The 26,876-nt window shown below is 37.8% G+C and overlaps 1 pseudogene; it reads left to right on the forward strand.

The window, feature by feature from the left end:
* The first annotated feature begins 986 nt into the window (after positions 1–986).
* LOC143647705 (ornithine aminotransferase, mitochondrial-like) lies at positions 987–26,876 on the forward strand (annotated as a pseudogene).

Below are 26,876 nucleotides of genomic sequence, written 5' to 3' on the forward strand. Positions count from 1 at the left end.
TCCTATGTTATAGAATAGGCAGACATTAATACCTACAATTAATTAGACATTAATCTCACTGTTGCTCATACTTACTATTATAGTGGTCATTCTAACCTGGTGTCTGTTAGACAGACCACACGATGTGACCAACCCCTAGTAAATATTCCAAGAAGCTTCCCCACCCGTGATTTCCAGGAAACCCACCAAACCCGCCCCAGCCCACACCCTTTTGCTCTCTGGCAGCTGTAATCTTAACATAAGCTCCCCTTACCCAACATCCACCCTCCAGCAGTTGCAACCCTGCATCACTACAGCCATATTTTAATTTTAGACCTCTCCAATGATAAGCTGCCAACTCCCAGCTTAGCCCCGCCTGCTTCCCAAACAAACCAATGGAAACCTGCCAACTTCCCACTCCCAAAGTAGACAGAAAATCCACTGCTTCCCTTTCCCTACTTCCCACCAACCATCCTATATAAGCTGTGCCACTTCCCCTGCTCGGTATTGTCACCATCTTAGGCTTCAGCCTGTCTGCATATTGAGTTTTGGTCTCTTCTCCTCACTCCCAGTCAAAAACCCTGTCAGTGGCAGACTTCTGTATACTTATTATTACAATGATTATTAAAGCCTAGTCCTAGCCCTGTTCACAGTAACTATCATGATGTTTATGCTAGCCTAGTCTCAGCCCTCTGGATACTTACTATTGTAATTATAACAACTCTATCCCCCCTTGTTTGAATCCATAAAAACCCTGAAATCCTTAGACTCAGAGAGACAATTTTTTTTGACCCATAGGCCATCTGATCTCCTGCTTCACCTGTAACAATAAGCTCTCTCTTTGAAACCCTGGTGTCATAAACTGGCTGTGGTGTGCATCGAGCAGAGAACCTACAACATTTGTTCATATCATCACTCTATTCGATTCCATGGGAAAAGCAAAAAGAATTAGACTGCATTCCAATACCACAGATATCTAGTAAATTTACCACGCTAGACAAACTTGCATGGAGAAAGGAGCAGGAATTGAAAAAGGTAAGGAAACCAAGAGATCTTACTTGACCGAAACCATTCTTAAATGCTATTGTTGTCCCTCTGTGTCAGATGGCTCTTTTCATTCTTTAGTTCTCATACTTCTTTCTACCCCAAAAGGGTCATTTTGGTCTTCAGGTCAATACATTCTCCAGCTCACCTCGTGATTTCCCATAAGTAACACTCATCTATACACAATTCTTTTTCTCTTGGGTTCCCTTTGACAGAATGTGTTGGTTAGTTTCCTTCTATTTTGTCTATTTAACCCAGGAAAGCAACCCTGCATTTTTGCCAGACTAAAATTTGGAGACAAAGCTGGCATTTACTTCAACCGAGAGAAGAGATTTTACTATCTTCATAGGCAGCTCCAGCAAGTCTTTCATGTTCAGATTTATCCAGGAAATACTCCGGCTGAGTCTTGAAATATACTTTTGGTCTTCCAAAGATGTTTCTCACTTTGCACTGCTCTTGTCCCATAATAACAGTATAGCTGCATAAGTCATCAAATATCTAGCTTCCTCCTTCCTCGTGGACATACCCAGAATCCACAAATCTTGCAATTCAAATCCCCTCCATGAGACATACACCCATGGCCTGAACTCAAGGAAAGGGGAAATGCACAACCATAGTGATTGCTAAGTTTAAAGAAATATCATTCTTTCCTACCTACCTCTTCTCTGCTCATATGTATTGGCTGATAACAAAAGTCACAATCTGGTCTTGGTCACTGCTAAGCAAGTCATGAAATAATAATGTTTTTAGAAACTTGTCAGAATGTTACCAATTGTTACAATTGTCCTTAGCTTTGGGGCCTAAGCTAAGCTAATATACAAAACTTTAGCATTTTGTTTTACCTCAGAGAAAGACTAAATCCATTTTAAAAGGGATTAGTTAAAAATGCTGTAGGAAATTAAAAAATGGATATATTTAAACAGTTTTTTCTTCACAATTCAGGCAAAAAGGAGAGAATTTAGGTTCAATTTCTTCTGTCAAGGACATAACAATTTAAAATTATTAGCAGTAGTAATAGTAACAATGAGGGAAGCAACATTAATAAGTCAAAAGAAAACAAACCCATTCTCTCATTTGTCTCTATACAAAATTCTTATTGAATTCTAAAATGATGAATGATTGAAGTAGACATAGGGCTTCCTGATAGGGCCCAATTTAAATCTGTGCTTATTTTATTTACAAAAAATGTGTGTGCACACACACACACACATACACACATATATATAATTGTATACCATGATATATAACTATATCATATATATAATATATGTATATTATATATGTGTGTGTGGGTCTCTCTGTGCGTATATATATATATATATGTTTGCTTGTGCTAATGTTTTTGCCACCTCAGAGTCTCAAGTCTATAATTGTGCACCTCTTTAACAAACAAGTTCAAATTCAGTCATGGGAATAAATTCTTCAAATTCAGTCATTAGACCAAAAAAAAAAAAAAAAAAAGACAGGGTGCAGAGAAACAGAAAAAAATTAGTAGCTTTTCACAATTTAGCAGCTTTTATTTAATTGTGAAATGGATGGGGGTATGTGCTAGTTGGAAAGGATTATATAACCTAGGAAAGCCCGCTTTTAATCCTGATCCATCCATGTGAGCAACCATTTCTTCTAATCCCTATTCATTACTATAAATTGGAAACTTCATTAGGTTATCTCCACAGAGATGTGACTCAATCAATTGTGGATATTAAACTTGATCAGGTGGAGACATGTCTCCACCCATTCTACATGAGGCTTGATTAGTTTACTGAAATCCTATAAGAGAGGAAACATTTTGGAGAGATTGCCCTTTGAGAATGAGGAGAGAGCCACAAAACCCCAAGAGAAGAACAAGAGAATCACAGAGTCCACTGGTCAGTGCCTTTGGAAATGAAGAAGGAAAATGCTTCCTGGAGAGCTTCATGAAACAAGAAGCCAGGAGAGAAAGCTAGCAGACTGTCACCATGTTTGCCACATGCATACTTTCCTAGTTGCGAGAAAAATGCACAATGTCATCAGCCTCCTGGAACCAAGGTATCATTCTCTGGATGTCTTAGCTTGGACATTTTTATAGACTTGTTTAATTGGAACATTTTCTTAGTCTTGGAACTGTAAACTAGCAAACTTATTAAATTCCCCCTTTTAAAAGCCATTCCATTACTGGTGTATTGCATTCTAGCAGCTAGCAAACTAGAACAAGGTATAAAGGAAGGGAGGTCAGTTGAGACTGAGACAAGCATTTTTGTATAAAGTTAGAGTTAAGACTTAGTAGAATAAAGGGGAAATAATGAAAAGTAGGATAGAAAATTTTCAAGTGATAAGACAATTATCACATGCAAAAAAGATAATTTGAACTAAGAGTTCTTAAGTTTTCAATTTATTACTTTGATAACATTAAGTAGTATTTACTTTCTGTTAAGAAGAAGAAAACAAGTTGACTATTCCTTCAGAAAAAAAGTGACTATGGAAAATCAGAATAAAATTACTACTAAAATACATACTGTTCCCAGTTAGTTAAGAGGAGTTAACAAATGACTGTTTGGAAGTTTATTCTAAGTTTCAGGAATTATCTTTTAAATCTAAAGATTCCAGCTAACTTCTTTTTTCTACAATTAAGATTACTTTCAATGTGATGTAAATTAAAATGTTTAGGGAGTATTTTTCTTCATTCAATCTCTCTCTCCTCTCTCTATCTGTCTTCCTCTCTCTGTATCACACTCTCTGTGTCTCTCCTCTTTCTTTTTCCTCTTCCTCCTCTCTCTCTCCTTTTCTCCCTCAACCCCCCCCCCCCCAAATCTTTCTCTTTGCAGTGTATCATAATCTGGTACCCATACTCATCTCTGTGTCTGGGTCCCTGGAAAATCCCAGGTTATATCATATAACAGAATGAACTGTTCAGAAAAACTTGGAATTGAGGAGAAAATTTGGCCCATTTTGATTAATAATACAATGGGTTGGTCTATTCATTCACTTTTTCATCAAATGTTTATGTAGGTCCAATTATGAGTTCCATAAATGTTCAGTATTAAGAATTCAATGGTCAGCATAAACAGAGAGGTTTCCTTTCCCCCAAGGAGGCCTGCAAGACAGATATATGAGACAGTCACACAAAATAAATATAGAATTACAAATTGTAGTTACCACTATCAAAAAAAGAGAGAGAAATGTCATAGAGCATTAATAGTAGGAATTCACTTGGTCATAGCAATTGTGAAAGCCAGAGACAAGGGCTGATCTGAGAAACGAAAAAGGAACAAAGGCTTAACCACAGGATGTCGGGAAATGGTACTGTAGTTTATAGATTATTTTGCATACAAATCATATCTTGAGAGAAATGGAGTATGTGAGGAACTGAAAGAAGATTAGAATAGCTGAAAGACAGCAAGAGAGCAAGAAAGCAGTGGGAATGGAATGCATGCAGAGTCTGACCTTGCATGGCTTATGGGTCATTTTAAGGATGTGGCTTGTGTTGTGAAGTCAATAGAAGGTGGAGAATATTTTTGGAAAGTTGGTGATGTGACCAGATTTGTATTTCAAATGAATAGTTTGTGATGTGCTATGTGAAGAATGGATTTGACAGGGTGTATTAGTAAGGGTTCTCTAGAGAAACAGAATCAACAGAGAACACTTGCAAATATAAAATCTATAAAAATCTCTCACGTGACCACAGGAACAGAGAGTACTGAAAACCGCAGGGCAGGCTGTAAAGCCAACAATTCCGATGGAGGGTCTGGACGAACTCCACAGGAGAAGGTGGCCAGCCGAAGCAGGAAGAGCCTGTCTCTTCTGAATCCTCCAGTGATCAGATTAAGCATTACTTATTGCAGAAGACACTCCCCTTTGGCTAATTACAAATGGAATCAACTGTGGATGCAGCTGACATGATCATGATTTAATTCTATGAAATGTCCTCATCACAACAGAGAGGCCAGCACTTGCCCAACCAGAAAAGCAAGTACCACTACTTGGCCAAGTTAACACATGAAGCTGTCCATGACAGTCTACCCCTTGTCAACTTGGTAGCTATACATACCACCTTAAACCATAGGTAATTTCTAAATAAAAAAACAATGAAACACACATTTTTTTCTTTCACCTAACAACACTCAACTGTCCTGCATATAACTGGAAACACATTAAATCTCTCCAGAATTGGGTGTAAGTCCTTGGGTAGTATTCATTCTTATACTTGACATCTTTCAACTTACAGTATAACATGAACAAAACAGCATTACAGTCCTCGTTTCTGTAACTGATCATGTGGTCAAAGTTCATATTTATCACTACCTTCTTCCACTACCCATTCCATGTTCTCTTTACCCTCAGAAGCCACTTCAGCTGGCCATGGTCCTTTGCCTGGTGGGGTGACCCAAACCTTCATTCCTGAAGTTTCAGAGCCATTGGTAGTCCTGCCTGGATTGTATTGTTGTAGTTTTCCATTGATTTTAATCACAGGGCATGGTAGTACTAAAAGAAGTCCCAGGGGATCTCCTATATTCCAAGAAAACTCTTTTTACCTCCATTATGGAGTTCCAGTCCTACTTCTTCCTGATAGTTAGGGTCAATTATCCCAGAAAATAATGTAATCCCCTTCTTGGCTTGTTGATCCAGTGGCATAAAGTAGCCCAAAGTGACCAGGTGGCAGTCTTAGATTCCAGTTCAATGGAATCATTGCTATTTCTCCTGGTGGTAGCACTACCCATTTTGGAACAAAACTGTGTAAACCAGCAGAGCTCAGGGTCACAGGGACAGGAAGCAAAATTTTCCTAGTGGATCACTAGGAGTAATAGTGAGTGGTACCACTCCCATTTTCACTCCTTGGTTCCTGGACCCATGGATCCTGGCTATGAGAGAAACAGCACCACACAGCAGACACTGATTCAGAGCATATACGGCTTCCTGTAGAACATTAACTCAGCCTTAAAAGCTATTGCCACCTAGTTGGCACCGTAATTGAGTTTTCAAAAGGCCATTCCATCATTCTATCAATCCAGCTGCTTCTGGATGATGCAGAACATGGTAAGACCAGAGAATTCCATGAGCATGTGCCCATTCCTGCACTTCATTTGCTGTGAAGTGTGTTCCTTTTGATCAAAAACAACGCTATGTGGAATACCAAGACAATGGAAGGAATTCTCTAAGCCCACGGATGGTAGTTTTGGCAGAAACATTGCATGCAGGGAAAGCAAACCCATATCCAGAGTATGTGTCTATTCCAGTTAGAACAAATTGTTGCCCCTTCCATGAAGGGAGTGGTCCAGTGTAATCAACATGCCACCATGTAGCTGGCTGGTCACCTTGAGGAATGGTGCCATATCAAGGACTTAGTGTGGGTCTCTGCTGCTGGCAGATTGGGCACTCAGCAGTGGCTGTAGCCAAGTCAGCCTTGGTGAGTGGAAGTCCATGTCGCTGAGCCCATGCATAACCTCTATCCCTACCACGATGACCACTTTTTTCATGAGCCCATTGGGCAATGACAGGAGTTGCTGTGGAAAGAGGCTGACTGGTATCCACAGAACGGGTCATCTTATCCACTTGATTATTAAAACGTTCCTTTGCTGAAGTCACCCTCTGGTGTGCATTCACATGGGATGAAAATATGTTCATATTTTTAGCCCGCTCAGAAAGGTCTATCCACATACCTCTTCCCCAGACCTCTTTGTCAACAATTGTCTAATTTTCGACTTTCCAAGTTCCTGACCATCCAGTCAAACCATTAACAACAACCCTTGAACAGGATACAAATGCACATCTGGCCAGTTCTCCTTCCAAGCAAAATGAACAATCAAGTGCACTGCTCGAAGTTCTGCCCACTGGGAGGATTTACCCTCACCCCTGTCCTTCAAGGACACCCCAGAAAGGGGTTGTCATGCTGCAACTGTCCACTTTCGGGTAGTACCTGCATACCATGCTGAACCATCTGCGAACCAGGCCCAAATTTTCTCTTCCTCAGTCAGTTCATTGTAAAGAACTCACCAAGAGGCTATAGCTCTGGTCTGGGAAAGAGAAGGTAATGTGGCACTAGTGGAGAACATGGGCATTTGGGCCACTTCTTCATGTAACTTACTTGTGCCTTCAGGACCTGCTCTTGCCCTATCTCATATTTACCATTTCCATTTTACAATAGAGTGCTGCTGTGCATGCCCAACTTTATGGCTTGGTGGGTCAGACAACACCCAGCTCATGATAGGCAATTCAGGTCTCATGGTAACTTGGTGGCCCATGGTTAAGCATTCAGTCTCTACTAAGGCCCAGTAGCAGGCCAAAAATTGTTTCTCAAAAGGATAGTAGTTATCTGCAGCAGATGGTAAGACTTTGCTCCAAAATCCTCAGGGTCTGCATTGTGATTCTCCTATAGGAGCCTGCCAAAGGCTCCACACAGCATCTCTATTTGCCACTGATACTTCCAGTCCCATTGGATCTGCTGGATCATATGGCCCAAATGCCAGAGCAGCTTGTACAGCAGCCTGGACCTGTCATAGAGCCTCCTCTTGTTCAGGTCCCCAACCAAAATTGGCAGCTTTTCTGGTCACTTGATAAATGGTCCAGAGTAGCACATCCAAATGAGGAATACATTGTCACCAAAATCCAAAGAGACCAACTAGGTGTTGTGCCTCTTTTTTGGTCATAGGAGGGGCCAGATGCAGCAACTTGTCCTTCACCTTAGAAGGGATATCTCGACATACCCCACACCACTGGATACCTAGAAATTTCACTGAGGTGGAAGGCCCCTGTATCACCTATCCTTTGACATGCAAATGCCTTACCATTAAGTCTAGAGTAGTTGCTACTTCTTGCTCACTAGGCCCAATCAACATGACATCAACAATATAATGGACCAGAGTGATGTCTTGTGGGAGGGAGAAATGATCAAGGTCCCTGTGGACAAGATTATGACATAGGGCTGGAGAGTTGATATACCCCTGAGGTAGGACAGTGAAAGGATATTGTTGACCTTGCCAGCTGAAAGCAAACTGTTTCTTACTAGTGGTCCTTACTAATAGCTATTGAGAAAAAAGCATTTGCCAGATCACTAGCTGCATACCAGGTACCAGGGGATGTATTGATTTGCTCAAGCAATTATACCACATCTGGAACAGCAGCTACAATTGGAGTTAACCACCTGGTTGCACTTACAATAATCCGCTGTCATCCTCCAAGCCCCATCTGTTTTCTGCACAGGGCAAATAGGAGAGTTGAATGGGGATGTGGTGGGAATCACCACCCCTATATCCTTCAAGTCCTTAAAAGTAGCAGTAATCTCTGCAGTCCCTCCAGGAATCCAGTATTGCTTCTGATTTACTATTTTGCTCAGTAGGGGCAGTTCTAGTGGCTTCCACTTGGCCTTTCCCACCATAATAGCCCTCACTGCATGAGTTAGAGAGCCAATGTGGGGATTCTGACAGTTGCTCAGTATGTCTATACCAATTATACATTTTGGAAGTGGCCCTACCTTGAGGAGTTGGCCACACAACCTCCTCCTGAAGGGATTAGCCCTAGAGTGATTAACCCTGTTTCACCAGATGAAACTGCAAATGAAGACCCTGAACTAAATGGCTTGGAAGATATTTCTAATTCTTTTCATGACCCAACCCCACCACCCCTCATATCTTCCAGACCTATAACTAGACTAAAGTACCAACAGGCCCCAAAAGGTGAAGTACAGAGTATCACACATGAGGAGGTAGGTTATACTCCAAAAGAACTGCATGAGTTTTCCAATTTATATAGACAGAAATCAGAGGAATATGTGGGGCAATGGATTTTAAGGGTGTGGGATAATGGTGGGAAGAATATAAGGCTGAATGAGGCTGAATTTATTGATATGGACCCACCTGTATACATGGAAAGTGTGAGTTTGCCCTGAGGGCAGAGGATGAGTCTCCCTTCTGGTTGCAGTGGAAGACTTGTGCAGCCTCAGGCCTTGGAAAAGGTACAGCACACTCCTTGGGGACTGGGGAGAGCCTAGCTGCTACCATATGGAGAGTTTGAGCATATGCCCTGGAAATGGCAGAGAACCCAGGGGTGGCCCTGGTGCCTGGAGAGAGTGGAGCCAAGAAAAAGGTGGTCCCCTCAATGTTTCCCAAGGTTGATTTAAGAAGAGGCAGGCCACTGCATAGTCCTTGGGAAGGGTGGGACTGCTACTTTCTAAAGCTGAAGGATAAATGACTTTCAGACCTTGAAATCCAATGGTGTTTGCCCTGCAGATTTTCCTTCCAATTTTTGCCTATGGATCCTGTGATTGTCCCTCCTTTGCATATTGGCACCAGACAACTTGTTTTGAGATTCACAGGTCCACAGCCAGAAGAGAATGTCTTTTTTCACTTTAATATTGTTTAAGGTGATGCATGTAGTTGCCAAGTTGACAAGGGGTGGGCATGTGGTAGTTAGATTCAGTTGTCAACTTGGCCAGGTGAAGGCACCTAGTTCTGTTGCTGTGGACATGAGCCAATGGTACATGAACCTCATCTGTTGCTGATTATATGTGCAGTCGGCTAGGAGGTGTGCCTGCTGCAATGAATGATGTTTGACTTAATTGGCTGGTGCTTAAATGAGAGAACACAACATAGCACAGCCCAAGCAGCTTGGCATACCTTATCTCAGCACTTACAACTCAGCCCAGGCCTTTGGCGATGCAGAAAGGAATCACCCCGGGAAAAGTTGTTGGAATCCAGAGACCTAGAGAGAAGGCCAGCAGAGATTACTCTGAGCTTTCCCACTTAAGAAAGAACCTCAGATGAAAATTAGCTGCCTTTCCTCTGAAGAACTAATGAAATTAATCCCCTTTTATTAAAAGCCAATCCATCTCTGGCATGTTGCATTTCAGCAGTTAGCAATTAGAACACAGGGAAAGACCAGATGAAAATGATCATTTAGGAGCTTATTTATTCCAATTTGAGAGACGAAGAATTGATAGTAACCACTAGGTCCAAAATCAGTGACTGGTAATTGTGAAAAGAGGGGATGCAGAAATCAAATATCTTGCCCCAAATCCCTTATCTAGAAAGTGGCCAAACTGGGAGTTTGACCTCAGGACTTTGTGCAATTTTCTAGGTGGAAATGATATTGGTTGTAGAGTAAGAGAGAGAAGAAAATAGCTTGAGATAAAATTCTCAAGTAAATTTGACAAAACTTGGTAAAAGATTGATTATTAAGGAGACTGAGAGAATAAGTTGTGAAGGAAATATTCTTGCTTTCTAGCTTGTTTAAACGGTTTGATGGAAATTGTGTGAATTTGGAATTGTTGTGTACCCCACAAAAGCCGTGTCTTTTAATCCTGATTCAATATTGGATGGTGGAAAGACTTTTCATTAGATGCTCTCCATGGAAAGGTGATACTTCTAGTTGGGGATGTGACCTTTTGGGTAGATTACATCCTTAGAGATATGATACACTCAATTGTGGGTGTGAGCTTTTGGTTAGATGAAGATGTGACTCTACCCATTCAAGGTAGGACTTGATTAATTTATTAGAGTCCTTCAAAATGGGAAATATTTTGAAGAAAGCTCAGATGCAAACTCTTGGAGAACAGTTGTTTCAGAGACATGGATGTTTGGAGTGTTGACAGAGAGAGCAGATGCCTAGACATATGGAGAGCCCAGCACATGTCGCCATGTGCTTTCCCATGAGATACTAAGCAACACATCTTGCTTAGCAAGACCCAGAGTTGTGTCCCAGGGGGCTAAGTACAGGCCTATAGATGCTTAGAGAAGAAACCACTGGCATCAGAAGCTGGAGGCAACAGAACTGGGAACCAGGACAAACAGATGCCAGCCGCATACTTTCCCATGTGACAGATATCAGCCTTTCTTGAATCAAGGTATATTTTCCTGGATCCCTTAGTTTAGACATTTTTCTGGCCTTAGAACTGTAAAATTATAATGTTTCCTTTATAAAAGCCATTCCATTTCTGGTATATTGCTTTCGTCAGCTTTAGCAAACTAATACAGAGGTACACTGAGTAAGGACCATATTGACAAAAAAAATGGACAATCATAATTCCACTTTGGGACATGTTAAGTTTGAACTACTTTTGACCCAATCAGAGATATAAAGTGCAAATTCATATGCAGATTATGAGATGCAACTAGAGGCCACATGTAGAGGGTTGGTTTTTAATGCGTTTCATGAAGATTAGGTTCTGTGTATTCATGATATGATTTGCTTTCTTTCCCCCCATGCAAGCATGTAATATACTTCCATGCCCAACCTCCTGTTCCATGGAGGAAAAACATAACAGAACTAAATGAAAAACAGTTTGAATCAGAGGACTAAAGGACAAAGAAGCAGGACCCTATTGCAAATATTGGGCAGAAAGGTTTGAGACAATGGCAAAAGTGAGAAGAGGATTATAGAGAAGGAAATTCCTTGGATCTAAGTTAAATTTAGATATAGACTGATGGTATCAAAGAAAATTTTTAAAAGTTAGTTGCACTATGTATAAGCCAGAAAGATAGAGAAAGACAGAAACAAAGTAACAGAGAGAGAGAGAGAGAGATGAAATTGGTCATGTAATTAAAACTTTTGTGATATTGGATTATACTTTGCCTCCTTTTAAACATTAAGTTTACATCATTTGTTACCAATTTATAGGGAAATTAAATGAAATGCAGTAGGATAAATCTAGGCTTGAATCAGTGTATATCATAGAAGTAAGTTTGAATGAAAGCACATTATAGAATTAAGTCAATTACCTGGACACCATGGCAACTAAAGTTTTAATTAATTGGCAAAGCATAAAATATGAAGACACCCACTCAGGAAAGTGATGTTTTAGAGAAGGGCAGTGATCTCAGCTCTAGAAATTTGTTCATTGGTGGGTCATATTTTGAAAATGAGTTATTGGAAAAGAGTGAGTCTTTTGCTTATATGTGGTTATATTATACAAGCTTTTATAGGATACATCCAGAGTCGGCTAGCTCATAGGCACTAGTTTCTATGTATGGAATATCCAACACATAACCATTTAAGAGAATAAATTTCGTACCGCAAAGGGAAGGCAATTCTTAATAAATATCATGAACTTGGTCGAAGGACCCAAAGCAATAAACTTGGTATAGGAAGCACCAGGTTTCAGGACTGAAACCCTGGCATAAAGGATAGAGCAAGTTATACATTCTGCCTTAGGAGTCCCCAAGGCTAGTTCTGGCTTCAGTTCATTTATTTAGTAGAAACCCTCACAGTAGTCAGTATATAGTCACACTTGTAGCTATGGTTTTTTACAGTGAAAAATTACAAAGGAAACTCAAGAAAGGGAAACAGTCCCTGGAGAATTTCAGGAGGAAATCAGCTGCAAGCTTCTAAGAGTTGTCTCCCAGTGGAGTCAGAAAATATGTACTAAATTCCTTTAGCAGTGAGTAGTGAAATGTTGCTTATGGAGGAAGCTCATTAGAAGCACAGAAACCAGGGTGTTTATTTGGGGCTGGTCACACAGGCAGCCTCTGCCTACCAATTTTCAAAATCCCAGACTATCAGAATGAAAGCAGGTGTTCCGTACAAACCACATTTAATATTCAAACAGTTTAGGCACAGTGAGTTCTGGGAAAGGTAGAAGCACTTTCAAAATATAAGTTCCCAAATGCCAGCCAAGAACTAACTCTGAAAGTAAGATTTCCTAAGGACAGCAGTTAGGCCTATTTAGTTAACTTTCTACATAAAGCCTATCTGAATTCTACCAGGTACAGAACACTAGGGACTTTTGTTGGAGTTGCTAAATGGGTGCTGAAAGATGAAATGTTTAACTGTTAGATTAAAGACAAGAAAGAAATATTACCATATGAAATTTCTAGAAGCGTGGGAAACACAGACAAGTTATGTAAGCTTCCAGGGCCTATCCTTGATGTGGTAACTGGGGCGAAAGCCAAAACTGTAACATCACCTGTGCTTGATTGGTTGCTGGCTTGAGAGGAAGAGTTTGACAGCATAGAAATTGCCAAGGAAACATATGCTGTGTGTGAGACCATCTGGCATAATAAGTTGAAAAGAGTTTTAGCTTTGTAATAATATGAAAATGTTGTTTGCATAAGACAGTGCAGAGAGAGGCCAAGGAATGAAACTCAGAGAGGCAGGAAAGAATTAGAACATGTAGTTGGAACTCACTTAGAACTGGGTTCTTTTAGCCTCAACCCCAGACATTCAAGGATTGTAGAGGAGCTCCCTTCCAACCAAAGATTTTGCTAATAATAACTTAAGTTAAATTTAATTCAATTGGAAGAGAAGAAAGCCATTCAAATATAAATAGTGTAGCATGGGTCTAAGATGGTGTCTCAATCTCCAGTTCACGTTATAGTTGTAAAACAGAAGCCCTCAAGGCAAGGCAGATTTTATGTTGGCTGCCACTTAAAAGGACGTAGAAATTGGGAAACTGTTAAATTCACTTTCTGCAACCATCTTAGATGAATATAGAAAATTGTCCCAGAACTCCGGTGAGGTGAATGAAAACTGCAACAGGAATACTCTATCCCACAAATGATTCGACAGTGGAATCTGATTTAGGGAACAGTTACACACTGTAGAAACATTTGAAAAAATGCTAATCTTGTGAGATTTCTTGGCCTTTTTCACACCTGGAGAATGTTCTCTTTAGGGTACACAGAAGCTAAATGAAGAAGCTGAAGCTGCTAAAAGTAATCAGTCCCACCCAGCTCCAGTCACCCTAGGCAGCCTCACTGTCTTAAGCAGTGCGAATGGTGCATGCACAGAAGCACCATTTCCCTGGGCTCCATCCCAGATAATTTTGTTTTCAATTTTTAATTTTAATATCCTATAGTGTATCTAAAGAAAAGTATACATTTCATAAGTGTACATCATAATAAATTTTCACAAACTGTCATAACCCAATAACCAGCAATCCAAATCAGCAAACAGAATATAAAAAGCACCCAGAAGCAACTCACAAGAGAAATCAATATTCTGAAATCTATCAGCACAGATTAAATTTTCTCAGTTTCTCATAAATTAAATGGAATCATACAGTATATACTCTTGCATCAAACTTTCTATTGTGACATGGTTTGAGAAATTCTTCTATATTGCGGTACTCAGTTTCAAATGTTTTTTCTTATTGTTGTTTAATTTTCCATTATGTGACCATACTGCAAGTTCTTTGCCATTCTATTGCAGGTGAATATTTTTGTAGTTACCAATTTCTGCTATTATGAGCAGTGCTGTTATGAGTAATTCAGTGACAGTCTTTTAAAAAATCTTTTCATTTGGAAATAATTTTTAACACCAAAGTTGCAAAAATGAAGAACCCTAAGAATATACTTAACATTTTAGCCCTTTGTTTTATCATTCTCTTTCTCTGTGTATCAACATATATATGCAAATATAAACGTATATGTATATTTAATTTTCTGGAAAACATTACATTTGTTTTTATATACCATAATACTTCACCCCTAAATACTTAAGGGTGTGTTTTTAAAACGTACATCCATTCCATTCATATTCCAATGTTTTAAATTAACCAAATAATATGTATTCCTTCAGAGGCTAGGTCTTGCATTTGTCTATCATGTATTTTTAGCCTCCTATAATCTGGAGGCATTCTGCAGCCATTATTTTTCATTGGTATTTTTGTCATTGGTATTTTTGAAGAGTATGTGGCTTACCCTTCTGTTTATTGATAGGGCAGTACTCATGATGGGTTTGTCTGATGTTTTCTTATTATTAGATTAAGGATATACATTCTTGCCCAGAATACTACCTAAGTGATTGTTTTCCTTCTCATGATACCAGATCTGGCAGCTCATGATGACGCTATTTTTAAAGATCTTGAAAAAGCATTATAAAGTTCCTTCATTGTATAATTCCTAACTTTTTACCTTGGTAATAATGACCAGACTGTGGTGAGACAGTATAAGACAATACAAATATTCTATTTCTCCTCAACATTTCCCCCTAGATTTAGCAACAAATAATTGATGATTCATGGCTAATGCAGTCCTCAACGCAGCAGTCACTGAATTATTTTCTAACTAAAGCATGCCCTCCACTTTTACCACTTACTAGGTGCTGCCCTATAAGTAAGGACACACCCATCTCTATATATATCTCCAGTTACTTCAATTACTTATAATTTTTTACTGTAATTAAATATTTTGAATTTTGGATATCCCTGATATGGCCAGCACAATTTCATTCAATAGCTTTCTTGTGACTGCTTCCAAGACTTTTTGAGCAGTTCTTACTTTTTGACATAGCATGATATTTTAGAATCATGTAATCTCTGTCCCAGCTCTAGAATCATTTCTCCGAAGGGTCCTAGTCCTTTTAGTGGGAAATGGTACTAGAAACCAAGATCTAGGCACTAGTTGAACTCAATGTTACTGGCTGTCTGTCTTTGTTTCCAGGTTTCTAAGACATATACCACACAATAGGTTGACTTAGCAGCACAGGGATTTATTGCTCACAGTTTCAGAGACCAGAAAGTTTGCTTCTTCTTAGGGTCACAGTGTTTTGACTGTCTGGAAATTCTTGGGTCCCTTGGCTTTCCCAACATATGGTGAGGTTCTCTCTTTTTTCTTCCAGGCTCTATTGACTTCCAACTTCTGGTTCCTCCCTATGTCTTTCTCTCTATAAAACCTTCAATAATAAGATTAAGACCCATCCAGTAATGCGATTCAGTTAGCAGCAAGTTAACTAAAAATGACATCTTCAAAAGGTCCTGTTTACCATGGGTTCATGCACACAGGAAATGGTTAAGATTATGTCTGGTTTTTTTTTTTGGTGTTGTTTCATTTTTGTCATTGTCTTTGGTTTTTCTGAGGTAGGTAATTCAATCTAAAACAGAGCCTTAGTTTCCCATCTGCTAAAATAAATTCTATACAGTGGATTGGCTTAAGCAACTAATTTATTGACTTATGGTTTTAAGGCTAGAAGTTCAAAATTAAGACATCAGCAATGTTTCAGTTTGCTAAAGCTGCCAGAATGCAATATACCAGAAATAAATTTGCTTTCCAATGGGAAATTATTAGATTACAAATTTATAGTTCTAAGGCCATGAAAACGTCCACCTTAAGGCATTAACAGGTTAACACTTTCTCTGAAGAAAAGTTACTGGTATCTGGGACACCTCTGTCACATGGAAAGGCCCATGGATGGCGTGTGCTGGTCCTTCTCTCCCAGGTTTCATTACTTTCAGCTTTTGACTTCAGTGACTTCCTCTTTCAGCTTCTGTGGATTTGAGCTTGTTCAGCTTCTTTGGAGATGCTCTGAGCAATCTGGGTTTCATCTTTTTGCTTCTGGATGTGTTTTATCCTGTCATAAAGAACTTTAGTAAAAAGAGTAAGACACACCTTGAATGGGATGGGTAACATCTCAGCTGAAATAATATACCCCAAAACAAGAGGTCTACACCCATGGGAAGGGGTTTAAAAAACAGCTTTTTCTGGGGTGCATAATAGATTCTAATTACCACAGGTAAGCTAAGGCTTCTCCCTAAACAATGTGGTGTTCCAGGTTTAACTTTCAACAATTCTTGGATCTTTGGCTTTTCTGACACATGATAATTTATATGGTAATGTATTCTTTCTTTTCTTGTTCCACTGACCTCCAGCTTCTGCTGCTCCTTATGGTATATCTTCTTACAGTCTCCAGTAATAGGATTAAAGCCCAAGTTCATAGAGTTGTGCCACACCTTAACTAAAAATAACATATTAAAAAAGTCCTATTCACAATGTGTTCATACCCACATGAATGGATTAATATTAAGGATTTGTTTTTATCTGGGGAACATAATTCAAACTACTACAGTATCTATTGGCCATTTCATTGAATGGAGCTATGAAACTATGTATGTATACATATACATATGTATGTGTGTGCATGTATATACATGTTCACTTATATATGTGTATGTATATAGAAATCTACTAAAAAGAGTTAAAATTCTTCCCTACTGCATTCTTCCCAGGCCTGAAATACAGAGTTTATTACTTTGTTCATAAGGAACTCTGGTTAGTTCTTTCTCTTCCTACCCTTTGTCAGTTTGGATATAATATTTATTTTAAAAAAACAACTTTACTCACTTATTTCAGTTTGCTTTTCATTTTTGTTCCCATCCCATTTTAATGAAACAATAGGAGTCACTTATTTAAGTTTGCATTTAAATTCACCCCTTCCCATTATAAGTGATTTATTTTAAACATGTGGAACATTATATACATATATAATCTATATACATATATAATCTATCTCTATTTCTATATATCTATCTACCTAGCTACCTATCTTACTGCAACAGAGTTATCTAAAGTGACTTTGGCAAATTACTCTTCTACCAACAATGTATTTGAGTTTTGTTTGCTGCATATCTTCATCTATACTTGATAGTGTCTCTTTTTTTTTTTTCATTTTCATTTCATACATGGTGAGTATATCATAGAATCGTATTGTGTACTTATTTGCATTTCCCTAATGATGAATATAGTTTAACAAAATTTCTAATGTTTATTGGTATCATAATTTCCTATGGTTGATGTAACAAACTACCACAATCTGAATGCTTAAAACAACAAACATCCATTATCTCACAGTTCTGGAAACTAGAAGTCTGAGATCAAGGGATCAGCAGGGGCACGGATCTTCTAATGTATGTAGGTTCTGGCAGTGGCCTGATGACAATCCATGGCCTCCTTTGGCTTGTGGCATAACTCAATCTCTGCCTCTGTCATGTGAACATCTTCTCTCCATATCTGTGCCCAAATTTCCTCTTCTTCTAAAGACAGCAGCAATGTTGCATTATGGGCCTATTATGCTCCAGTATGACATTTTTTTAACTTAACTAATTCAATTTAGAATGAGCTTCTAAATAAGCTCACGTTCTAAAGCCCTGGGGACTGGGACCTCAACATATCAATTTTGGGTATTCACTATTCAACCCCTAATACTGGCCTACTGTAGTCTCTTTGGCAAAGTGTATGAGTCATTTGTCCATTTTTTAAAAAGGCAACATGTGTTTCTTTGATTTGTAGGATTTCTCCATATCTTGTGTGTTCTAGTTTGCAAAAGTTGTCAGAATACAATATACCAGAAATAAAAGAGCTTTTACAAAGTGAATTTATTAAGTTGCAAATTTTCAGTTCTAAGACCATGAAAATGCCCAAATTAAGGAGTCCAAAGAAAGATACCTAAAATCAAAGAAAAGGCTGATGAAGTTGGGGATTTCTTTCTCAGCTGAGAGGGCACATGGTGACATCAGCAAGCTTTCTCTTCTCATTTCATAAGGCTTCCCAGGGGCATTTTCCTTCAGCTCCAAAGGTCTCTGGCTGCATGAGTTCTGGTGGCTCTGGTGCCTCTAAAGCTTTTCCCAAAATTGTTTCCTCTTAAATGGCTCCAATAACAACCCCACCTTGAATGGGTAGACACACATCTGTGTGGACTCCAACTAATCAAAAGTTACCACCCCCAATTGGGTGGGTCATATCTCCATGGAAACAATAAAAGAGATTCCATCCAGAAATATTGAATGAGGATTAAAGGACATATCTTTCCTAGTGTAAATAGTAGCTTCAAGCTGGCATATTGTGGCTATCAAACCTTTATCGGATATATACTTCTTCACTCTGTAGGTGATTTTCACACTGTACATTATGTCTTTTAATGAACTGAAGTTCTTAAATTTAGTTTAGTTTGATTTGTGTTTTTTTGCATGTTCAGGACCCTGTTTATGAAATTATTACTGTTCCAAAGACAGAACATTGTTCTTCTATATTTCCTTTTGTGATGGTTGAAAATGTATGTAGCTGAGAAAATCGTTATTAAAGTTAATCCATTCATGTGGTTATATACCTATTGTAAATAAAAACTTTTGATATTACTTTAGTTAAGACATGGCCCAGGATGGGTCTTTATCTTCTTACTGATGTCTTTTGTAAATGGGATGAATACAGAAGAGAGAGAACCATAGGAGGAAGAGAATGAAAGCAATGAAACCTGTAATAGAAGGGAGAGATGAGCAGTTGACTGGAAGTCGGTCTTCAGGAAGAATGCATCATCTTGATGATATCATCATTTGGACATTTTCATGGCTTCAAAACTGTACATTAAAGCCAATGTATTTCATGGTACCTGCTTGAGTATCTTAGCAAACTAAAATAGATTTTGATTCCAGAAGAGTGGAGTACTGCTATTGCAAATACAAAAAAAAAATGTTTTAAAAAGCTTTGTAATTGGGTAATAAGTAGAGTCTTGAAGAATTTTGATGTGCTTGATAGATAAGAACTAGATTGCTTTGAAGAGACTGTTGGTAGAAATATGGATGTTAAAGATACTTTATATGAGGCTTTGGTCAGAAATTATGAATGTGATATTGCAAATTAGAAGAAGGGTGATCTTTGCTTTAAAGTGACAGAGACTTGGCAAAATTTATCCCTGATGTTAGATTGAAGACAGAAATTGAAAGTGATGAGCTTGGATATATAGCTGACAAGATTTTCAAACTAAGCATGGCAAGTGCAGCCTGACTTCTTACAGTTTAAAGTAAAATGCAAGAGGAAAAGGATAAGCTGAAAGCTGAACACCTCAGGACAAAGAAGCAATAAATGGTTAATTTAAAAAATTCTGGGCTTCGATTTCTGATTGGGCCTTCAGATAATAGTGCTCCTTATGACTGAACATGGAGCCATTTCAGTGAAAGTCATGATCAGGAATGCAGATATCAAAAAAAGGATTTGTGAAAAGTTCTTTTGTCTGATGGTTTGGACTCCTGTGTACTATATACAAAACCCACAATTTTTTTGTGAGATTTGTACGAATGCAACCACTTCCAGCCTGGGCTAAAAGGGACAGATTAAAGGAAAAATTATTTTAAAGGCAGAATCATGGAAGCTGAGTTCTAGACCAAAGACATCTTCTTAAGCCAAGTGAGCAGATCCACCCATGTATGGGGAAATGGTGAGTAAGAACTGGAACATGGGATCACAGACCTTCCACCCAATTTTTGTGTAGAATATTAACACACCTGTTTTCTCATCTATAGAGAGTATTGTGGAGAGTCTGGCCACCACTCCAATGTTTGACCAGTGTGTTGCTAAGAGCCTGGCCATCACGCCAATGCTTATGGATGTTGGAACATTCACCTCAATGTTTGGGGAAAGCATAGCTGCTGGGCTTGGAAAGCTTGGAGCAGCTGGTTCAAGAGGATAGGAGGGCAAAACATGATTCCATAGATGACTCTCAGACATTGAAATCAAAAGAAGTATGTCCTGCAGCATTTCAGAGATGTTTGAGACCCATGACCTTTGTTTTTCTTCCAATTTCTCCTTATGGGAACTGGAATGTTTACCTTACAAGTGTCCCTCTTTGTATGTTAGTAGCAGATAACTTGTTCTATAGGTTTCACAGGTTCATAGACTGAGGGAAATTGTGCACGATAGCAGACTACAACTTTAATCAGTTTTGATGAGACGTTGTACTTAGTATTGTTACTAAAATGACTTAAGGCTTTTGGTATAGTGTCATGGGGTTAATGTATTTACATATCGAAAGAATATGTCCATTTGTGGTCCAAAGGGCTGAGTGTGATGGTTTGGAATTCTATGTAACCTAAAAAATTATGTTTTTAAAGCTAAATCCATTCCTAGGGGTAAAGCTATTGTAATTTTGATTAGTTTACTTGAGTTAAGGCATCACACAGGAAGGGTCTTAATTTTCATACTGGAATCCTTTATAAATGGGATGAATGCAGGAGAGAGAAAAGAAACTGAAAGCAACACAACTTGGAAGAGAAGAAAGAAATCAACAGATGCTGCCATATGCCTTGCATGCAGGGATGCCCGCAACCAGCCTTCAGGAAGAAAGCACTGTCTTGATAATTGCTTGACTTAGACATTTTCATAGCTTCAAAATAAGTTTATAAGCTAATAAATTCCCATAGTTAAAGCCAATGCTTTATTGTAATTTTGATTAGTTTACTTGAGTTAAGGCATCGAACAGAAAGGGTCTTAATCTTCTTACTGGAATCCTTTATAAACGCTTTTCCTGGTATCTGCTTGATCAGCTTAGCAAACTAAAACACCTTCTAAAGCCTTTATTATTTTTCTTTTACATTAGATATGTAATTCATTCAGATTTCAATTTGGGTTACAGTATGAGAGAGGAGTGAAGATATTTTATTTTCCATACATGGATATCCAATTGGTGTGTATTGGAAAGAAAATTGTTTTCCAACTTCACTGAAAGGTGGCCAATGCCACAAATTAGGATATCGTATGTTTTGTGTGCTGCTGGAAGCTATGTTTTGTTCTATGTTGGTTTTTCTATGGTTATACCAAAGCCACTCCGTTTTAGTTACTGTAGATTTATATTAGACTCTGTTATCTGGTACTGCAATTCTCCTAGTTTTGTTCTTCTGTTTTAAGATTACCTTGCCTTTTCTTTCATTGAATATTGTAACCCATGAATATTGCAAATTCATGATTTCATAATCTACTTATAAACTTCTGTAGAAAGTACGTCTGCTAATACTTTGTTCAGTGTTTCTACTGTATAGATAAATTTGGGGAGAAATGACCTCTTTATGATTTTGAGTCTTCCAAACCATGAACATTATGTATTAGTCCATTTATTTTGCTCTTCATTAATTTCTCTCAATATTTTAGAGATTTCAGCATGAAGACCTTAGAAAAACTTCTTTTGAGTTATTTGTAGGTATTTGTTGTTACTGCTTTGCAAATAGTACCACTTCTTAAGTTTCCAAGTTCAATTTTTGTTGCTGATAGATATAAAATGGACTAATTTTTCATAATGAATATTTGTACCTAGTGGTAATTTTAAATTAAATTATTTAGTCTATTCTTTAAGAAAATATTATAGAGATTTTAATGGTCATATTATCTCCAGGAAAATAACAGTTTGTTTCTTTCTTTTCAAACCCAATGCTCTTTATGACCTTTTATTCATGTTTTACTGCAATGTTCAGGCTCTCCACTCGAGTGTTAAAATAACAATAGTGAGTATCCTCATCTTCCTGCTAGCCAGGAGTAAGCTCTATTGTGTTTTGTTTTTTTTTTGTGTGTGTGTGTGTGTTCACTGAATATATATACACTATACATTTTCTGTAGATATTCCTTATCATTTAATAGTTTTCATTTTTTGTCCTTATTTACTATAAGATTTTTCATGAAAGCATATTGGATTTTAGCCAAATTCTCTTTTTGGGGAACTTTTAATATGATTTTTTCCCTGTATTGTATGTCCTTGATTGGTTTTAGAACGGTTATTATGCTTTCCTCATAAACATAATAGGAAATATCACCTTCTTTTTGCTTTTCTCTGGAAGATTTCGTGCAAAACTGGGGTTATTTCTTCTGTAAATACTTGGAAGAATTCCTTATTAAAGCCATCTGGTTCAGGGATTTCTTTGTAGGAACTTTTTTTTTTAATAACTAATTCAATTTCTTTAACAGATGTATCCCTACTGAGATATATGTCATCTCAACTTGGTATTCAGTTAGAGGAATTTGTTAATTTCATCCAAATTATCAAATGTGTTTGCTTAAAGTTTTTCAAAATGTTCTTTTATCATTAATATATAGAGAGCTTGTATTTATTCCCCCTTTCCACTCTTATTTTTGTTATGTCTTCTTAGTGTTTTTCTTTGATCAATCTCATTAAGGATTTACAAGACTGACTCATCTTTTCAAAGTTACACTTTAGACTTTTCTATTCCACATTTTTTTCATTATTTCTGTTCAAATCTTTATTATACCTCTCTACTTTTTTAAGCTTGCTTCTTGAAATGGAAACTTAAATGATAGATTTTCATCTTTTCCTCTTTATAATATAGTCATTCAAAGCTACAAATATCCCTTGAAAAATTATTTTAACTGCATTTCATAACCCTTGGTTTGTCATATCTTAGAAATTCAATTCAATACCTTTCTAATTTCTATGTTGATTTCATTTTTTGACTTTGGATTAATTGTAAATGTATTGCTTAATTTTCAGCCATAAGACCTTTTTTTCTCTAGTGACAGTTTTGTTGCCAATTTTCATCTTAATTCCATAGCTAAAGAACACACTTTGAGTTGTTGCCATATTTTAAAATTTGTTGTAGTTTTTCTACGGTTCACCACGTGCTTGCTTTTGGTAAACCTTCCATGTGCACTTGAAAGGAAGGTAAATGTGTTGGATGCACTGGAGGATGTATACCAATTAGATCAAGTATGCCAATTTTGGTGTTCAGATCTTTTGTGTCCTTGCAGACTTTTCAGTGTTTATCCTATCACCTGTGCAGAGGCACTCCAGATCACCGAAGTCAGAGTCCTTCCAGGTGGGTCCCAGACAAATGAACTTTCAGTTATTACCTAGGGTGATTTTCTTTTTCATCCAACTTTGAAAAGCGCTTGTTGAGAGATCATTGTTTTACCTATTGATATATTCCTTAAATGAATAGCAGTAATCCATTTTAGTACAAGTTTATCTGAGCCGCCTTTTTGAGAAAACTCTGAAAATAACTTATGAGACTTTTTTTAATAAACCATTTTTCCAGTAAATGGTGTCAGGTGAAGGCATATTTCCTTCATAGACAAATAATATCATCTATCTAATATTAAAGGGTTCCATAAATGTGTATGTTTAAGTTACAAAGGGCATGATGGTTCTTAAAGTCTATCTTCAGATTTCAACACTTTGAAAAAAAATGCCTATTTCAATTATTCTGTTTTTCAAGTTATCCTAAAAAAGAAATGAATGATTTCCTTATTTTAAATTATTTTCTCACCAAGAATTCTCAGATTATGTTTGGGAAATACAACTCAGTCAAAAAATGGAGAGACAAGTAAATCAGACATGGCATACTGTTAGCTAAGGGTAAATGTGGCCTTTAGACATGTTTTGTTTGGCCTATAGATTTTTTTAAAAATTGGCCAATATTTTAAAACTGAATATTATTTTTAAATGAAAATTTTAAAATTCCTTCAAAGGATTAGAAATTGACAATATTCTAAGTGACAATATCAATACTAGGATTTTCTCAGCATCTCACAGGCTCCAATATTGGAATAAGAACCTACCTCCTGAAGCTTTCCCCACATTTTTCCTGCCTAGCAAACGTATATACATATTTGCAAACCTTTCCCTATATAGGCTCTATAATCTTAAGAATGTTTGCAGAACTGATTGGATGGAAAGCATCACAAGCCACTCTCAGGTAAAGGCTGTGGAGCAATTGGTGATGCAAGTGTAAAAAATATGCATCAAATTTGTAAAATTATATACCAGGAGATAATTCTGACAAAGCGGTTATTTAATTTCAATCAGTTGAAGTTAAATCTGAATTTTTTAATTAAAAAAAAAAACACTAGGGAATAACATAATCCTCTTAGGCAGTGACAATGTGTCGGGGATAGGAATATCAATAGAAATCAGACCTAAGGGAAAATATGGGCACATCTGTTCTACTGTCTACAGGGCCTCCACCCTTCCCCAAGTTCCAGAGAAGCAAGGGAGAACATCCCACAAAGAGCAACACATATGCACATCATTTGGGTTGCATGAAGTGGCCAAGGAGTTCAGTGTTCAAAATCTAGAATCTATGCTGTTCTAGTTTGTTACTTGCAGAATACAGTATACCAGAATTGGAGCAGATTTATGAAGAGGAGTTTAATAAGTTATAAGTTTACAGCTCTAAGGAAGTAAAGTGTCCAAACTAAGTCATCCAGGGAAGGTTACCTTAATTAAAGATGGCTGATGGATCTGCAAAACCTCTGTCAGTTGGAAAGGTACACTCGTCTGTAGCTCCTGGACTCTGTGCTTTCAGCCTCTTTTCCTATTGGGGTTCCTCACTTGACTTCTCCAGGGCTGGTTTTCATCTGTTGTCTTCCCTTGACTTTCTCCAGATTCCGGCTTGCTTAACGTCTTATGGCAACATCAGTTGGGCTTCAAACATCCCCAAATATCTGTGTCTCTGTTCTCCATGTGTCCATATCTGTGTCAGCTCTGTTGTGTAGGTTCTATCAGCTCTGAGGCTTCTGGCATTTCTGGAAAATGTTTCCCCTTCAAATACTCTTATAATCTAATCAACACCCACCTGGAGTGGGCAGAGTCACATCTCCATCTAATCAAAAGTTAAAACCCACAATTGGGCATGCCACATCTCTGTGGAGATACTCTAATCAAGTTTCCAGCCTACAGTATTGAATTGGGATTAAAAGAAATGGCTGCTCCCACAAGACTGGAATCTGGATTAAAACATGGCTTTTCTGGGATGCATAATATTTTCAAACCAGCACATATGATAAATGAAAACTTTTTCTGTCAGTAGAAAGAACTCAGACACAGTTTCTGGAATGATGGCTGTTTTTTTTTATTAAGTATTGTTTTCTGGAACTAGAACACCAGTTTAGAGGTAGCCTGAGAGATAGATGACTTGATCTTAAGCCTCTATGCTATGTGGAATCAGAGGTCCTGATATCATTCTTTCTAGAAACATTGCTAGTTTCTAGAAATGTCTAATCTCAAATGTCTAAGATAGGGGTACATCAGAAGGGAGTGAGGGGCTAGGGGGCACAGAGTCTGGGGAAGAGTAAATGATTTTTTCTCTTATATTTTAAGATGGGAGAAAGAAATCAATGTGGATGCTATTTGTTTTTGTGGATGCTATTGGTTTTTGTAGATCCAGAGAGGCATATAAGACAGCAGAGTTAGCATATACTTTGAAACTTAAAGAAAATCAATGCTTATTTCTGTGGTGTTCTACAGATTCTGGGATGTACTTTAACTGAAAAACAAAACAAACAAACAAATAAAAAAACAAGTAGCAGTATTTGAAATACCAGTAGCTCTCTCTTCTGATAAGAAGTATGGATGAAACCAAGTCATGGTTTAAAAGACATAGAAAAAAAACAGTTGACAAAAGCATAACGACAGAAAGGTGAACATGGAAGAAGATTTCTCTTTTTGAACCTATGGGTAAAGAATAATTCCTTTCCTAACTCCACTAACTTTAGCTGCCAGGGAAGAAAAGAATGGAAAATATCTAGTACAACACATTTGAAAAACATTATAGTTAATCTTTGGAAGAAAGCACTGCGGTAAGCTTATAAATTCACTAGAATACAGAATTTTTCCACCTTAATTTCATATAATTCACCAACATAGCTAGAAAGCAAAAGTTTTTATAATCTTCCAGCAATGTGTTTGCTTACCAAGAGATTCCCTGAATGAACTTCTTAAAACTTTTTATTTTGAAATTATTTCAAACATACAGGACAGTTACAAAAAATAATAATATCAATTCAGGGTGAGGCAGGTATAGTTGTTCCAGATCCAAGTTACTTAATCGGAGTTTGAGAACTCTGCACCAGGTACCAGGTTTTATTTATTGCTGATGAAATACAGACAGGATTGGCTAGAACTGGCACATGGCTGGCTGTTGATCATGAAAATGTTAGACCTGATGTGTTCCTCCTTGGAAAGGCCCTTTCTGGTGAACTCTACCCAGTATTCACGGTGCTGTGTGATGACAAATAATGCACACCATTAATTGCCAGGGGAGCCAGGTTCGACATATGGTGGTAATCCTCTGACCTTCTGAGTGGCCATTGCAGCCCTCAAGATACGGCAGAAGAAAACTAGCTTGAAAATGCAGACAGAATGGGGAGTAGCTTGAGAAACGAGCTCAGGGAGCTGTCTTCTGATATTGTAACTGCTGTAAGGGATTATTAAATGCTATTGCTATTAGAGAAACCAAAGATTATGATGCTTGGAAGGCTTCTCTGCAATTTCCAGATAACGGACTTCTGGCCAAGCCCACCCATGGTGACATCACCAGGTTTGCACCACCACTTGTGATCAGAGAGGAAGAGGTTCAGCAGCGCACTGAAATCATTAAGAAAACCATCTTGTCTTTCTGA

This window comes from Tamandua tetradactyla, chromosome 10 (assembly GCF_023851605.1).
Source record: "Tamandua tetradactyla isolate mTamTet1 chromosome 10, mTamTet1.pri, whole genome shotgun sequence".
Classification (NCBI taxonomy): domain Eukaryota; kingdom Metazoa; phylum Chordata; class Mammalia; order Pilosa; family Myrmecophagidae; genus Tamandua; species Tamandua tetradactyla.